This window comes from Mesoplodon bidens (assembly GCF_964165515.1).
Source record: "Mesoplodon bidens genome assembly, chromosome: 2".
NCBI lineage: Eukaryota > Metazoa > Chordata > Mammalia > Artiodactyla > Ziphiidae > Mesoplodon > Mesoplodon bidens.
In genome coordinates, this window is record NC_138177.1 from 111,116,759 (window position 1) to 111,133,669 (window position 16,911).

At 38.5% G+C, this 16,911-nt stretch overlaps 1 protein-coding gene and 1 pseudogene across 5 annotated transcripts in view; one reads left to right on the forward strand and one right to left on the reverse strand.

The window, feature by feature from the left end:
- LOC308612927 (uncharacterized protein) overlaps positions 1 to 16,911 on the forward strand; it is a 110,992-nt gene that overhangs the window by 60,936 nt on the left and 33,145 nt on the right. The window lies entirely within an intron of this gene.
- On the reverse strand, positions 10,456 to 16,467 carry LOC308612742 (DDB1- and CUL4-associated factor 16-like; annotated as a pseudogene). The gene is made up of 2 exons: positions 16,110 to 16,467; positions 10,456 to 10,764 (listed from the first exon to the last, which is right to left on the reverse strand). The product of its transcript is annotated as a DDB1- and CUL4-associated factor 16-like (transcript).

Below are 16,911 nucleotides of genomic sequence, written 5' to 3' on the forward strand. Positions count from 1 at the left end.
TGTGAGTCTTGCTTTTTGGCCTTTTAGGCAATAATGACTGGCAAAAATAAATAGCCTTTTCAGTAAGTATCCCTTGTGCTACACATACATTCTAAATACGCTATTACTTCAACTGAGGCTAGATTTTCTCACGTGCACAATAGGTACTTTAAAATACTAATAGTATTTCATTAATTTTGAATGATAGTCTTCTCAGCAGGGCCCTGGAACTCAACTTATGGAAGAAATCACTGGTTAAAGAAAACTAACATAGCAACCAGCTCACGTGTATGGGCTCTGTGACTAGCTGGCATTTTATGGGAGTCACCAAAGCAGGCCCGATAAGATTTAATGGCCAATTCCTCACGTGACTCTACATCAGAACAACCTCCACATTGCTGGAAACAACTTTTACTTTCTTTGGGCATCTTAACCCCACTCATTTATCTGGAAAGCGGTCTCCTTCACTCCTGGCTTACACCAATGCTTTTGTTGTGCTTGTAGATCTGGTAGCATCCTTTTTTCCCAAGCTCTTTCTTTGTTCTAGAACTTCTTTATCTCTCACTCTACTGCCTCAGAGATTTTGGTTCTTTCCTTATGCTGTGATTTTTCCATCTTTAGAGTTATGAAAACTTTGACTCAATTGTTCTGCTTGTTTTTCTCTCTTTTGCTCAACTGCTAGATCCTGGCACATTGTAATAAACATCCTCATGGCTGTGAAATGGAAAGATGTCTAACTAATGATGTTTGTTTGTTTACTTATTTATTTATTTTTGCTTCATTTTACCTAGGAAACCAGACTGGAAAATTTGAATTCTGATTAAATTTTGGATATTATAATGAATAATAATACTTCCTATTTATTGAACATTTACCATGTGCCTGATACTATTAATTTTTTTTTAAAATGCTTTAACTTAAAGTCTTCAGGACCAATCTGTGAGGTACGTGTTACTATTATCCCCATTCCACTGTTGAGGAAATCGAGGCTTTAAGAAGTTAGGCAATCTGATCCAGGCTGTGTAGTAGTAAATGATAAAGCTGAGATTGAAACACAAGCTTGTTTGACCAGTCTGTACTCTTAACCACTATACCAGAATGTTCTTTGGCATTTCAAAATCATTTGTAAGCAATACTTCCAAGAACATTTTTAACAGAAAAAAGTTAAACACAGAGCTACTTAGTTGTGATGAAGTAGAAAGAATACTGGGATAGGAGTCAAAGGAGGGAGTCTCAGCTGTGTCCTTAACTAACTGAGCAAGTCCCCAGGCAAGTCGGTTCACCAGCCCCTCCCTTATCTTTTTTTTTTTCCTGTCTGTAAAAGTGCCAATCTTCTAGCATTCTTAAAAAAAAAAACTTGATTTCCTCTTCTCTAATTTTTCCTATACTAAGATAGATGAAATCTGCTGCTCCCATATCATTTGTGACAGTTAAGGCTGGTATCAAATGAGTCAGTTGGCACAGGGCTACTTGTTCTGAAAAAAGAAGAAAAAAGCAATGATTAAATGCCACCCCACACCCCCAGGCAGAGAGCAAGCTGAACATAATGACTCAAGTTCAAAGCCTAGAAAATCTAGGTGGAAATGGGGTGGATATATTCTTCTGTCTCTAATTTTCTCTGTGTATATTCATCTTTGACCATAACGATATGGATGAATGTGTGGCTCATCAGTTAATCAGCATCTCAAATTCGCTCAAGCCATTGTATAGCAATAATGCTAACAAACTGTCTTTGTCCAGTTGGAAATGAGACCCAGCCATCGAGAAGACTTGCTAACTTTCTCAAGCATGTATCTTCATTCTATCACATAGCTTTTTCCTATCTCATATGTTTTTGGCTGAATTGTGTCTCCACAAAATTCATATGTTGAAGTCCTAACCCTAATACCTCACCATGTGACTGTACTTGGAGATGGAGTCTTTAAAGGGGGTAATTAAGATAAAATGAGGTCATATTGGTGGGCCCTAATCCAATATAACAGGAGTCCTAATAAGAAGAGGAGATTAGGACACAGAAACACAATTGGAAGGACGGCCATGTGAGGGCATAGAGAGAAGGTGGCCATCAGCAAGCAAGAAGAGAGGCCTCAGGAGAAAACAAACCTGTTAACACCTTGATCTTGGACTTCCAGACTCCAGAACTGTGAGAAAATAAAATTCTGTTGCTTAAGTCAACCTATCTTTGGTATTTTGTTATGGCAGCCCTCGCAAATTAATATACCATGTTTTAAATCCAGGGTTGTTTTTAGGTTTTTCCATTACTTCTCAGAAGATCTTTACCTTCATTTTTAATTTTCTTTCCTCCCTTGCTTGAGCTAGATTTTCTTGCCCTAGGAAGTCATACTCAGGTATCAAGCTTCATCCACATACTGGAGTACAGGGATTTCACAGATGTTAACAGTGTTTGAAGAGTACCCACCGTTAGTGAATCTTGACTGGTATTTTGAATATAGCTTACATTTCTACACCTACGTAAAATCCTTGTCACTGCCTCACCTGTGGGTGTCAGTTCTTAAATAATTTAACTTTATAGCTCATAAAATAAAAAACTGAACCATATATAATTGATTTCTCACCCCTCACCAATACCCCATGAATTTTTCTTCTTTTTCTTACTTCTCTTGGTAAAATGCAGTACCATGCCCATTCATCTAGATTCATGTTCTCAGGCTAGGAACTTAGGAGTCATACTTGATCTTTTCCTTGCCTCATATATCCACTTCTGTTCATTCTTCCTTTAAAACATCTAATAGGAAAAGACTTGTAATATTAATCTATAATATTAAATTTGAATTACAAATATCAATATGGACTAATGAAGTACAAATATCAATATGGACTAATGTATTAAAAATATCTATGTATTTATGTATCGACCTACCTATCTATTCTAGCTCTTTCTGTCCACTGCAAGAACATAGGAGCTATGATATCCCCCTAGCAATAAGCACATCCAGAATCCAGATTTTGGTTTCTATTCATCACTAGCTACAAAAAGAATAATGATCTTTGGAGAAGTAGCTGATTCTAGGTGTTGGGCAGTGAAACTACAAGGTGAGTTTAGGATATCTTGTATCAGAAACCAAGGAAGTGCTCAGTGATTTATGGGGGCATGTTAAAAGGACCCAGGAACTAGTTTGAAAGGATTTCCACTACCTAAATTTTGAACAATTTAAAGTATAATGGATTGTAAAATATTGAATACATAAAAATCTATTAGTCCATAGTGATATCCCCAAAAAGTGAAGGAAAGGAGGAAAAAATCATTTGGATCATTAGAGATGACTACTCAATAAATCCTTACTCTGAACTTGGTAGTAAAATGGAAAGAAGTAAATATTTACTGTACCTTTTTATGAGGAATTTTATATTATCCTAGTTAATGAGGGAAAACTCATCTTTAGAAAAGAATGAAAAAAAGGAGCGATACTATTTGAAAGTCATTATTTTGCAACCCCCAATGAAATAATTGATTCAGGCAAGGATCATCAGTGGTGAAAGTTTATTGCAGAACAGGATAGTCACACAGTGACAAACATCACCACACATATTACTTACTAACTGCAAAGAGCAGCAGGGAGAGATCTGGTAGTCACCACTTTGACCAAGTGATCGACCTAAAAGCACTGATAATATGCTGTAATCTTGCATTATGTTTCTCCTGATGTGATGCAGATGAAACCCACAGAATTGTTTATGAACTACTCTTGCCAAAAGTGTTCAACCTAAATCTAATTAAGCCTTTGGACCTAACTTCAAATATATAGGAATTATAGGGCATCAGAGAACAATCGAATTACAAGGAAACCTATGGAGGAATCCCAAATGTGAAATATTCTATACGACAACTTTTTTGGATTCTTCCAAAAGTCACTATCATCAGTGAAGAAAGAGTAGGGGGGAACTGCTCTAGATGAAAAGAGATAAAGAGACATAACAACCAAATACAGTATATGAACCGTGATTGACTCTTGGCCTGATAAAAACAGCTAAAAACCGTTCTGGGAACTAGTGGAGAAAATGTGAATATGAGCCATATATTAAATGATATGACAAACGATATTAAGAAACGAATATCAATGTGCTTAGATATGATAATGAATTGTGGTGATACAGAAGAAAATTCTTATTTTTAGGAGATGTGTATTTGGGTGTGACTAGGAAGCAGGATCCTCCTCTCAAGGGGCAATATTACTCAGGCTCAGTTGAATGTGGGCCCAGTGTTGCTAAATCTTTGTCTTGGACAATAAGTCAAAAATAAAGGTTTGTATACAAATTCTCATTTTAAACACCGACAAGTAATTTTCTTTAAAACACCTCGGGCTGAAAAAAATTTGGGCTACAGTGTTCAACTCCTCCACACTCACTCTTTCATATTGGTCTCTGTATCATTCTTTATTCTCTCTTCTTGATCTAGAATACTTTCTCCATCCTTTTCCCATTGAAGTCCTGTGAGTCTTTCAAAACCCAGCAAGCAAGGCCATTCACCTTCTCAAACTCCTGTAGGCAGAACCAGCGCTCCCTCTTTGGAGTGTCTGGCCATTTATACAAACCTCCATCCTACGACTTGTAATGGAATGACATATTTGGTTGTCCGTCTCCTCCCACTGGGTTCTGAACCCTCATGATCAAAAGCCACAGTTTATTCATTGTTGTCTACCCCGTACTGCTCACAGTGTCTAATATAAAATCAGCCCTCGATGAACATCTGTTGATTGAGTTGCAGCCTGTTAAAAGAAATGCTGCAGAAAAATTTAGGACATGGCTTCTGTGGCATCCAGTTGGAAATGTACTTAAGAATGTCTGTGAATCAGTAAAAGAAATTTTCCTATTATTATATTCCAAGTAAAGCTGTCTTCTGGGATCATTTGTCTGTTATAGGAAGTCAGGTAAAGAACTTCAGTTTTAAAAAGAAAAAAATTGTCAAAATAAGATTCTTTCTGACCTTTTAGTCCAAGAGAATGAGTAATAGACAACTGTTTCAAGGATGGATTTTCTAGGACAATTTTGGCCAAGATCAGGCCAAGGATCTAGGCAGCTTCAGTAACCTACAAATACTCTAAACCTACCTGAACCTATACAAGAACTGAATGGTAGAGTGTGTACTAAATCAAGTCACCTCCTCCCTTTTGGGACATCAGTTCCTATACACCCTACACACCCAGTTCTCTCCTTCCTGTCTCTTTCATGCATTTTTTTTTCTGCAATGCTTCCTTTCTTCCTTTCTTTCTCTCTCCTTTCCTTCCTTCCTTCCTTCCTTCCTTCCTTCCTTCCTTCCTTCCTTCCTTCCTCTCTCTTTCTTTCTGCATTCCTTTCAAAATCCAGCTCAAAACCTACTTCTTCCAGGGAGTCTCTGATAAATGCCACATGCCTTGATTTTTCCTTTATATTGTATTTTCCATTTACCTGTATTCTTTTATGGTCTAGGTATGGTCTATTCCTGTGTAGGCTATATAATTAGAATGATTATGTTATTAAGAATAAGATAATAATAATTTGGAGGGATAATAAGATTGTTAAAAATTCAGTGGGAATGTAAATTGGTACAGCCACTATGGAGAACAGTATGGAGGTTCCTTAAAAAACTAAAAATAGAACTACCATATGACCCAGCAATCCCACTACTGGGCATATACCCTGAGAAAACCATAATTCAAAAAGAGTCATGTACCACAATGTTCATTGCAGGTCTATTTACAATAGCCAGTACATGGAAGCAACCTAAGTGTCCATCGACAGATGAATGGATAAAGAAGATGTGGCACATGTATACAATGGAATATTACTCAGCCATAAAGATAAACGAAATTGAGCTATTTGTAGTTAGGTGGATGGACCTAGAGTGTGTCATACAGAGTGAAGTAAGTCAGAAAGAGAAAAAAAAATACCATATGCTAACACATACATATGGAATCCAAAAAAAAAAAAAAAAGGTTCTTAAGAACCTAGGGGCAGGACAGGAATAAAGACGCAGACGTAGAGAATGGACTTGAGGGCACAGGGAGGGGGAAGGGTAAGCTGGGACGAAGTGAGAGAGTGGCATGGACATATATACACTACCAAATGTAAAATAGATAGCTAGTGGGAGGCAGCCGCATAGCACAGGGAGGTCAGCTCGGTGCTTTGTGACCATCTAGAGGGTTGGGATAGGGAGGGTGGGAGGGAGACACAAGAGGGAGGAGATATAGGGGTATATGTATATTTATGTGTATTTATAGCTGATTCACTTTGTTATACAGCAGAAACTAACACATCATTGTAAAGCAATTAAACTCCAATAAAGATGTTAAAAAAAAAAACCTCCAGACCCCTCCCTGGAAATTCTGATTCTGTTGGCATGGGATGGGGGATGGGTACAGATTTTTGTTTTGTTTTGTTTTGTTTTTGTGGTACGCGGGCCTCTCACTGTTGTGGCTTCTCCCGTTGAGGAGCACAGGCTCGGGATGCGCAGGCTCAGCGGCCATGGCTCATGGGCCCAGCCGCTCCGCGGCATGTGGCATCTTCCCAGACTGGGGCACAAACCCATGTCCCCTGCATCGGCAGGCAGACTCTCAACCACTGCGCCACCAGGGAAGCCCAGGTATTTGTATTTTTAACAAGCTAATTCTTTTTTTTTTTTTTTTTCTGGCTGTGCCGAGCAGCTTGCAGAATCTCAGTTCCCTGACCAGGGATTGAACCCCAGTCACGGCAGTGAAACCCCAGAATCCTAACCATTAGGCCACCAGGGAACTCCCACAAGCTAATTCTTATCATCAGGCAACTGGAAACACTGGCTTTATCCTTATAAAGCTTGGATTTGGGGTCAGATTAATTAGGATTTGAGGCTGGGCTCTAGAGGTTGTTAGCTGTGTGAAGCATTAGACAAGTTACTGTGTCCACACACAGGTTTTTTATCTAGAAAATGGGGATGATAATCACTATTCCCCATTGTTCTGGGGAATTAAATGATTCATATAGAGCATTAGTACAGTGCCTGGAATATTCTAAGTTTTCAGTAAATGTTGAAAATTATGTTTATATTTGCTTGTAATTTGCTTGGTTATTTACTATGATTCATGGTCTGGGTGATAGTTTTTTTGGTTCTTCTGTAACACTGGTGATTCAGGGTAGGGTGACCCATAAAATCTTGCCCCAGCCGAAGACTCTTGTTGAGAGCCTGTTAACCTTTGCCAAGTTTTTATTGCCTCAACAAGGTATCTCTTTTCTTTGTCCTCTTTAATTTTACCTGTCACCTCCATTAAATTATAAAAAGATCTTTGAGGCCAGTGACCCAGTCCGATACTTTTGTTACACAGTAAGTAGATCCAATACTTTGTATAGTGGACTATCAGCAGAGGGCATTATCTAATAGAACCCACATTTATTTCATAGAGTTATAGAACCATCATTTCTTATTTAGGTTACAACAGCTCCTAATGGGTCTTAGAGTCTTACACTCTTGCTCCCCTACAATCCAGTGTCTACATAGCAGCCAATGTGATCTTTTAACAATGTAATCACAGAAAGTCATTCCCTTTTGATCTTCCAATGCTTTCCACTGTATTTAGAATACAATTGAAATTCCTTACCATGGTTTTGTAAGCCCTACCTGATCTGGACTGGTCTGTCTGACCTCATCTCCTGTCATTCACTTCCTGTATCACTACATTCCTGTAACTTTGCTGTTCCTCCTGTCTGGTTTTTTTCCCCTAGATATTCCCATGATTAAGGCCGGATGTCACCTTCTCAAGACCTTCCTTCTGCCGCCTATTCAAAGTTTTCCTCCCATTAGTTTCTATCCTATTAGTCTGCTTTATTTTCTTCTGATTACTTACCCACTGTCTGATATTGTATTTATCAGTAACTGTTGTTAGCTTGCTTGTTTATTGGAAGCTCCATGAGAGCAGGCATCTTGCCCATCTTGTATTCCTAGCACTGGGGACAGAACGTGGCACATTGCATGAGCTCCATATATGTTTGTCAAATTGATAAATGAACTTTACAGATAGGCTGAAGTACATCTACAGAATCCAGTAGATTACAACTTTTTTTTTAAAAAAAAGCAGAAGACTCATCAAACAAAATATTTGGTTTTAAATAATTAATTTGTATATTTGTTCAGTTCTTTTCACTCATTTCTTGACAATTAATAAGATTCTATACACGGAACAAGTTCTTAGCAAATACTTAGCAATTTAATGACTACTCGTTCAACAAAAACTACCACCAGGGGGAAATCAATCCTCTGACCAGTAGCTGCAGACAGTGAGAAAATCTGGCTGGAGGAGAAGCAGACCTGACCCCAGGGGACAAGGGCAGGTGAGAGGCACTGAGTGTTCTGGCAGCACAGCTCCTCCAGGGTTTCTCTGCAGCTCTATAGAGAGAGCAGTAGGAAGCAGAAGAAGCAGGGCCATCATTGAAGCACCCAGAGGAGAAGCAGCAAGAGAGGGCTCTTCAATGCTGCCAGAGCTGCAGTGAGAAGCTGACTGGCCTGGAGTGGCCTTGGGCCAGTGGCTGCAGCACTGCAGAAAGGATGGCAGTGGTGGTGCTGGCAGCAGTGGTGGTGACAAAAGGACAATATCTCAGGGAGGTAGGGACATGGGAAGCAGGCTCCCTCAAGGTGCAAGCCAGAAGGGACTTGGGAAGGAGCAATAACTGAGAGATTACACTTTTATAATCTTAATTTTTTTAACATTTTAAAAACCAATTTCATAGAACATCTACATAGGAACAGTTACTGATACATTCCGTTACACTAACATTGTACAGTTTCAGTTCAGTAATTTTCCATTAACAAATATTTTTTCTACCTACTACAATTCCCTCCTTTTTCCTTAAGACGAGACAACCAAGGCTCAACAGAAATTACTTATTAGGTTATAACCATTCTTCTCTTTCCTTAAAGTTGCTATACATTTATAGAATTTGTGTTTCCATTAATGCTTCAATTTTTTGATGCCACTTTGTATACAGCACTTAATTACGGAGAAAAGAAAAAACAAAACTAAAACAAGGACGGATATATGCTATATCTTTAACAATATATTTTCTGATTCCCTTTAGATGCCCAGTCAACCAGGATCACATACAGGTTTCACGCTTTATTGCAGATATGTGAAAGACTTACTGGTCTCACGCATTTTATGTATGTTGACTTCTATGTTTTGACTCATCTAAATAAACACAGCAAGACTCATTTACAAGGGTACATATGCTTTCTATTCAACCAGAAAAAAATCTAAAGCTAGATGTAGAAAAACAATGATACTAAAAAACTCTTTAACTTCAGATTGTATTAGACTGAGATTTTCTGCAGTAAAGTTCTTTACAGTTAGAAGGGTTCCTGAAAAGTTTGCCATGGATGTGGAAAGTGCATGAAGTACTGCTCCAGGAGACATTACACAGATGAAATACTTTAATCCACTAGCATAAATGCTCTCTTAATTCTTTCCCAGTGGTCCTTTGGAATGTGTTTTATTTGCTCTTGGTAAAGTCTGGATGCCAAGATGCAGGAAATACATTCCCTACAGAACAGGTGTCTGTTTAATCCCCACGTATGATCTTATAAATGAGTTTAGCTAGAGACAGCCTGGTGGGAGCCTATAAAATGTTTACGCTGTAATTTCAGGTCCCATAATAGGTCTGGAATAGTGTAGGCTACTACTACACTACTGCACTCCCTCCCCCCAAAATAGGAACTCCTAAAGGGTGCTATATGTAAGCCTATCAATATAAAAGCTGGGAGATAAATCCATATTCCCTCCATTTTCTTTTGTCTAATTATTCAATTTAATTCAACTACTTCCCTAGAAATGAATATCAGAGAAAAGTATGCTCAGAAAGGTGATTTTGGGAGTAGCTAACTTACCACTTTCCACAATGGTTATTGTGAAGTTTGGGTAACAAATGAGGTAGTGGCCTCCTTTTCCTCCCCACTAAAAATTAGGTATCTAGTTAAGTCCATTAGACAGGCAGGGTAAATTACGGGGAGAACTGAGTGTGGAGAATAGTTCACTTATCTTTTTTTTTTTTTTTTTTTTTTTTTTGCGGTATGCGGGCCTCTCACTGCCGTGGCCTCTCCCGTTGTGGAGCACAGGCTCTGGACGCACAGGCCCAGCAGCCATGGCTCACGGGCCCAGGCGCTCCACAGCATGTGGGATCTTCCTGGACTGGGGCACGAACCCGTGTCCCATGCATTGGCAGGCGGACTCTCAACCACTGTGCCACCAGGGAAGCCCTCACTTATCTTTTGACTAATTCTCTACTGAAATTCTCACTTTGTCCACAGGGTCCTTCAAAGGGACCGCTCACAATGCGCATCTTCTGTAGTCGAGTTACAGGACTCTTGGGTATATATTCAGTACTTGATTGTATTTTGGCATATCAGGACAAGGCATAGTTGGGTTGAGAAGACTTTAGTTTCTCAACTGTGGGCTGTGTAACTGTATTCCTTTCTCAACTGGCAACACGAGAGATATGAGAAGGAATGGTGGATCTTTATAGTGATGCAGTTAGGGGTTTGTTAAGCTGCCTTTTAGAAGTCAGTGTAGAAGTAAGTAGTGCTGATGGGTCCAGTGCAGGTTGTTTCCTTAACTGTTTTAGTTAACCATCCACAGCAACAACCAGAAACACATGAATTAGGAATTTATTTTAGGTACTCAGGTATGGGAATGGCTCTACTCAATGTTCGGCTTAACTCTTTGGTGGCAAATTGCAGTGCTCCATTTAGACTGGCATGATCTCTAGAAAGCCAGCTGGGACTCATAAGGGGCTTTTGAAAAGGTGGGACTCGAGAAGCAAGAAGAACTACAATCCTGCAGCCTGTGGAAAAAAAACCACATTCATAGAAAGATAGACAAGATGAAAAGGCAGAGGGCTATGTACCAGATGAAGGAACAAGATAAAACAATTAAATGAAGTGGAGGTAGGCAACCTTCCAGAAAAAGAATTCAGAATAATGATAGTGAAGATGATCCAGGACCTCGGAAAAAGAATGGAGGCAAAGATCAAGAAGATGCAAGAAATGTTTAACAAAGATCTAGAAGAACTGAAGAACAAACAAACAGAAATGAACACTACAATAACTGAAGTGAAAAATACACTAGAAGGAATCAATAGCAGAATACCTGAGGCAGAAGAACAGATAAGTGACCTGAAAGACAGAAAGGTGGAATTCATTGCTGTGGAACAGAATTAAGATAAAAGAATGAAAAGGAATGAAGACAGCCTAAGAGACCTCTGGGACAACATTAAATGCAACAATATTCGCATTATAGGGGTCCCAGGAGGAGAAGAGAGAGAGAAAGGACCCTAGAAAATATTTGAAGAGATTACAGTTGAAAACTTCCCTAACATGGGAAAGGAAATAGCCACCCAAATCCAGGAAGTGCAGAGAATCCCATACAGGATAAACCCAAGGAGAAACATGCCAAGACACACAGTAATCAAATTGGCAAAAATTAAAGACAAAGAAAAATTATGGAAAGCAGCAAGGGAAAAATGACAAATAACATACAAGGGAACTCCCATAAGGTTAACAGCTGATTTCTCAGCAGAAACTCTACAAGCCAGAAGGGAGTGCCATGGTATACTTAAAGTGATGAAAGGGAAGCACCTACAACCAAGTCTACTCTACACAGCAAGGAGCTCATTCAGATTTGATGGAGAAATCAAAAGCTTTACAGAGAAGCAAAAGCTAAGAGAATTCAGCACCACCAAACCAGCTCTACAACAAATGCTAAAGGAACTTCTCTAAGTGGGAAACACAAGAGAAGAAAAGGACCTACAAAAACAAACCCAAAACAATTAAGAAAATGGTAATAGGAACATACATATTGATAATTACCTTAAACGTAAATGGCTTAAATGCTCCCACCAAAAGACACAGGCTTGCTGAATGGATACAAAAACAAGACCTATATATACGCTGTCTACAAGAGACCCACTTCAGACCTAGGGACACATACAGACTGAAAATGAGGAGATGGAAAAAGATATTCCATGCAAATGGAAATCAAAAGAAAGCTGGAGTAGCTATACTCACATCAGATAAAATAGACTTAAAAATAGACTTTAAAATAAAGAATGTTACAAGAGACAAGGAAGGACACTACATAATGATCAAGGGATCAATCCAAGAAGAAGATATAACAATTATAAATATATATGCACCCAACATAGGAGCACCTCAATATATAAGGCAACTGCTAACAGCTATAAAAGAGGAAAGCGACAGTGACACAATAATAGTGGGGGGCTTTAACACCTCACTTACACCAATGGACAGATCATCCAAACAGAAAATTAATAAGGAAACACAAGCTATAAATGACACAATAGACCAGATAGATTTAATTGATATTTATAGGACATTCCATCCAAAAACAGCAGATTACGCTTTCTTCTCAAGTGTGCACGGAGCATTCTCCAGGATAGATCACATCTTGGGTCACAAATCAAGCCTCAGTAAATTTAAGAAAATTGAAATCATCTCAAGCATCTTTTCTGACCACAATGCTATGAGATTAGAAATCAATTACATGGAAAAAAATGTAAAAAACACAAACACATGGAGGTTAAACAATACCTTACTAAATAACCGAGCAATCACTGAAGAGATCAAAGAGGAAATCAAAACATACCTAGAGGCAAATGACAATGAAAACACAAAGATCCAAAACCTATGGGATGCAGCAAAAGCAGTTCTAAGAGGGAAGTTTATTGCTATACAAGCCTACCTCAAGAAACAAAAAAATCTCAAATAAACAATTTAACCTTACACCTAAAGGAACTAGAGAAAGAAGAGCAAACAAAACCCAAAGTTAGCAGAAGGAAAGAAATCATAAAGATCAGAGCAGAAATAAATTAAATAGAAACAAAGAAAACAATAGCAAAGATCAATAAAACTAAAAGCTGGTTCTTTGAGAAGATAAACACAATTGATAAACCATTAGCCAGACTCATCAAGAAAAAGATGGAGAGGACTGAAGTCAATAAAATTAGAAATGAAAAAGGAGAAGTTACATCAGGCAACGCAGAAATACAAACTATCCTAAGAGACTACTACAAACAACTCTATGCCAATAAAATGGAAAACCTGAAAGAAATGGACAAATTCTTAGAAAGGTATAACCTCCCAAGACTGAACCAGGAAGAAATAGAAAAGATGAACAGACCAATCACAAGTAATGAAATTGAAACTATGATTAAAAATCTTCCAACAAACAAAAAGTCCAGGACCAGATGGCTTCACAGGTGAATTCTATCAAACATTTAGAGAAGAGCTAACACCCATCTTCTCAAAGTCTTCCCAAAAATCACAGAGGAAGAAGGAACACTCCCAAACTCATTCTATGAGGCCACCATCACCCTGATACCAAAACCAGACAAAGATACTACAAAATAAGAAAGTTACAGACCAATATTACTGATAAATATAGATGCAAAAATCCCCAACAAAATACTAGCAAACAGAATCCAACAGCACATTAAAAGGATCATACACCATGATCAAGTGGGATTTATCCCAGGGATGCAAGGATTCTTCAACATATGCAAATCAATCAATGTGATACACCATATTAACAAACTGAAGAATCAAAACCATATGATCATCTCAATAGATGCAGAAAAAGCTTTTGACAAAATTCAACACCCATTTATGATAAAAACTCTCCAGAAAGTGGGCATAGATGGAACCTACCTCAAAATAATAAAGGCCATATATGACAAACCCAAGGCAAACATCATTCTCAATGGTGAAAAACTGAAAGCATTTTCTCTAAGATCAGGAACAAGACAAGGATGTCCACTCTCACCACTATTATTCAACAGTTTTGGAAGTCCTAGCCACAGTAATCACAGAAGAAAAAGAAATAAAAGGAATACAAATTGGAAAAGAAGAAGTAAAACTGTCACTGTTTGTAGATGACATGATACTATGCATAGAGAATCCTAAAGATGCCACCAGAAAACTACTAGAGCTAATCAATGAATTTGGTAAAGTTGCAGGATACAAAATTAATGCACAGAAATCTCTTGCATTCCTATACACTAATGATGAAAAATCTGAAAGAGAAATTAAGGAAGCACTCCCATTTACCATGACAACAAAAAGAATAAAATACCTAGGAATAAACCTACCTAGGGAGACAAAAGACCTGTATGCAGAAAACTATAAGACACTAATGAAAGAAATTAAAGATGATACCAACAGACGGAGAATATACCATGTTCTTGGGTTGGAAGAATCAATATTGTGAAAATGACTATACTACCCAAAGCAACCTACAGAGTCAATGCAATCCCTATCAAATTACCAATGACATTTTTTACAGAACTAGAAGAAAAAATCTTAAAATTTGTATGGAGACACAAAAGACCCCAAATAGCCAAAGCAGTCTTGAGGGAAGAAAACGGAGCTGGAGGAATCAGATTCCCTGGCTTCAGACTATACTACAAAGCTACAGTAATCAAGACAATATGATAGTGGCACAAAAACAGAAACATAGATCAACGGAACAAGATAGAAAGCCCAGAGGTAAACCCACGCACCTATGGTCAACTAATCTACGACAAAGGAGGCAAGGATATACAATGGAGAAAAGACAGTCTCTTCAATAAGTGGTGCTGGGAAAACTGGACAGCTACATGTAAAAGAATTAAATTAGAACACTCCCTAACAGCATACACAAAAATAAGCTCAAAATGGATTTGAGACCTAACTGTAAGACCGGACACCTCAAAACTGTTAGAGGAAAACATAGGAAGAACCCTCTTTGAGATAAATCACAGCAAGATCTTTTTTTTTTTTTTTTTTTTTTTGCAGTATGTGGGCCTCTCACTGTTGTGGCCTCTCCCATTGCAGAGCACAGGCTCTGGATGTGCAAGCTCAGCGGCCATGGCTCACGGGCCCAGCCGCTCCATGGCATGTGGGATCTTCCTGGACTGGGGCACGAATCCGCGTCCCTTGCATCAGCAGGCAGACTCTCAACCACTGCACCACCAGGGAAGCCTGCAAGATCTTTTTTGATCCACCTCCTAGAGTAATGGAAATAAAAACAAAAATAAACAAATGGGACCTAATGAAACTTAAAAGCTTTTGCACATCAAAGGAAACCATAAAGAAGACGAAAAGGCAACCCTCAAAATGGGAGAATATATTTGCAAACGAATCAACAGACAAAGGATTAATCTCCAAAATTATAAACAGCCCATACAGCTCAATATTAAAGAAACAAACAACCCAATCCAAAAATGGGCAGAAGACCTAAATAGACATTTCTCCAAAGAAGACATACAGATGGCCAAGAAGCACATGAAAAGCTCAACATCACTAATTATTAGAGAAATGCAAATCAAAACTACAATGAGGTATCATCTCACACCAATTAGAAGGGGCATCATCAGAAAATCTACAAGCAACAAATGCTGGAGAGGTAGTGGAGAAAAAGGAGCCCTCTTGCACTGTTGGTGGGAATGTAAATTGATACAGACACTATGGAGAACAGTATGGAGGTTCCTTAAAAAACTAAAAATAGAATTACCATATGACCCAGCAATCCCACTACTGGGCATATACCTAGAGAAAACCGTAATTCAAAAAGATACATGCACTGCAATGTTCATTGCAGCACTATTTACAATAGCCAGGTCATGGAAGCAACTTAAATGCCCATCGACAGATGAATGGATAAAGAAGATGTGGTACATTTATACAATGGAGTATTACTCAGCCATAAAAAGGGACGAAATTGGGTCATGTGTAGAGACATGGATGGATCTAGAGACTGTCATACAGAGTGAAGTAAGTCAGAAAGAGAAAAACAAATATCGTATATTAACACATATATGTGGAACCTAGAAAAATGCTACAGATGAACCGGTTTGCAGGACAGAAATTGAGACACAGACGTAAAGAACAAACGTATGGTTACCAAGGGGGGAAAGAGGCGGGGGTGGTGGTGGTGGTGGTGGTGTGATGAATTGGGAGATTGGGATTGACATGTATACACTGTATAAAATGGATGACTACTAAGAACCTGCTATATAAAAAAAAATTATATTAAATTCAAAAAGAAAAAGAAAAAACTTAAATTACATGCTTACACTGAATTCAAAAAGAAAAAAGAAAAGAAAAAGTGGGACTCCACAAGAAGCTAGGGGAGGCCATTCAGGAATTGGTTCCAGTTTGGGTACACAATGAGAGCAATGCGAGAGTCTTAAAACTATCTCTTGAAGTTTTCAGACCGGTGTGCTAGCATCCAGGAGTTTAGCATGATATAACCAGGAATTAAGATTTAAATGTTTCCAAGTTGTAGAATATTTTAAAAGGCACTTAACCTGCCAGGCAAGACTCTCAAGAGGTGTTAGGTTGGGCACCGCAGGGTCCTCTTCTTCTTCAGAGGAATCCTACTCTTCCCCAGAACTCTCATTTAGGTAGTTAGCATTTTTTTCTTCCTCACTTTCTGATTCTGATGAAGGATGAGGAGAGGGATTTCTAGGATGCATTAGAATAGAACAACAGTACAGAAAAAAGGTACCAGAGAAAGGTAATAATCCAAGCCCATAAAACACTAACATTGGCATATAGATGCAGAAGATGAGAAATCCTTTTAATAGGATTAATTTGTCCGTTTCTCAGTCTGTTACACACGCACAGTATGCCTCTGGCTCGTACAGCTGTGCAGTTCTTCAAGTTTATGTTGTATATTTTTCACTTACAAAGAAAACAGCTCAGTTCTCAGGACCAGTTCAGTGTGTAAAAGTTAGTCACTTACCAGTGGTACAGGTCAGAGTCTCTCCTTCTAATCCTGGCTACCCAAGAAGAGAAGGGGTCCTCATCTAGGCAAGCTGATTTTCTTAGTGTGATCTCAACTGGTCGTGATATTATGGAGAGGCACTTTGTGTGCTCTCTTTTGTTGGCAGGGATATTATATCTATCTGGTAATGAAA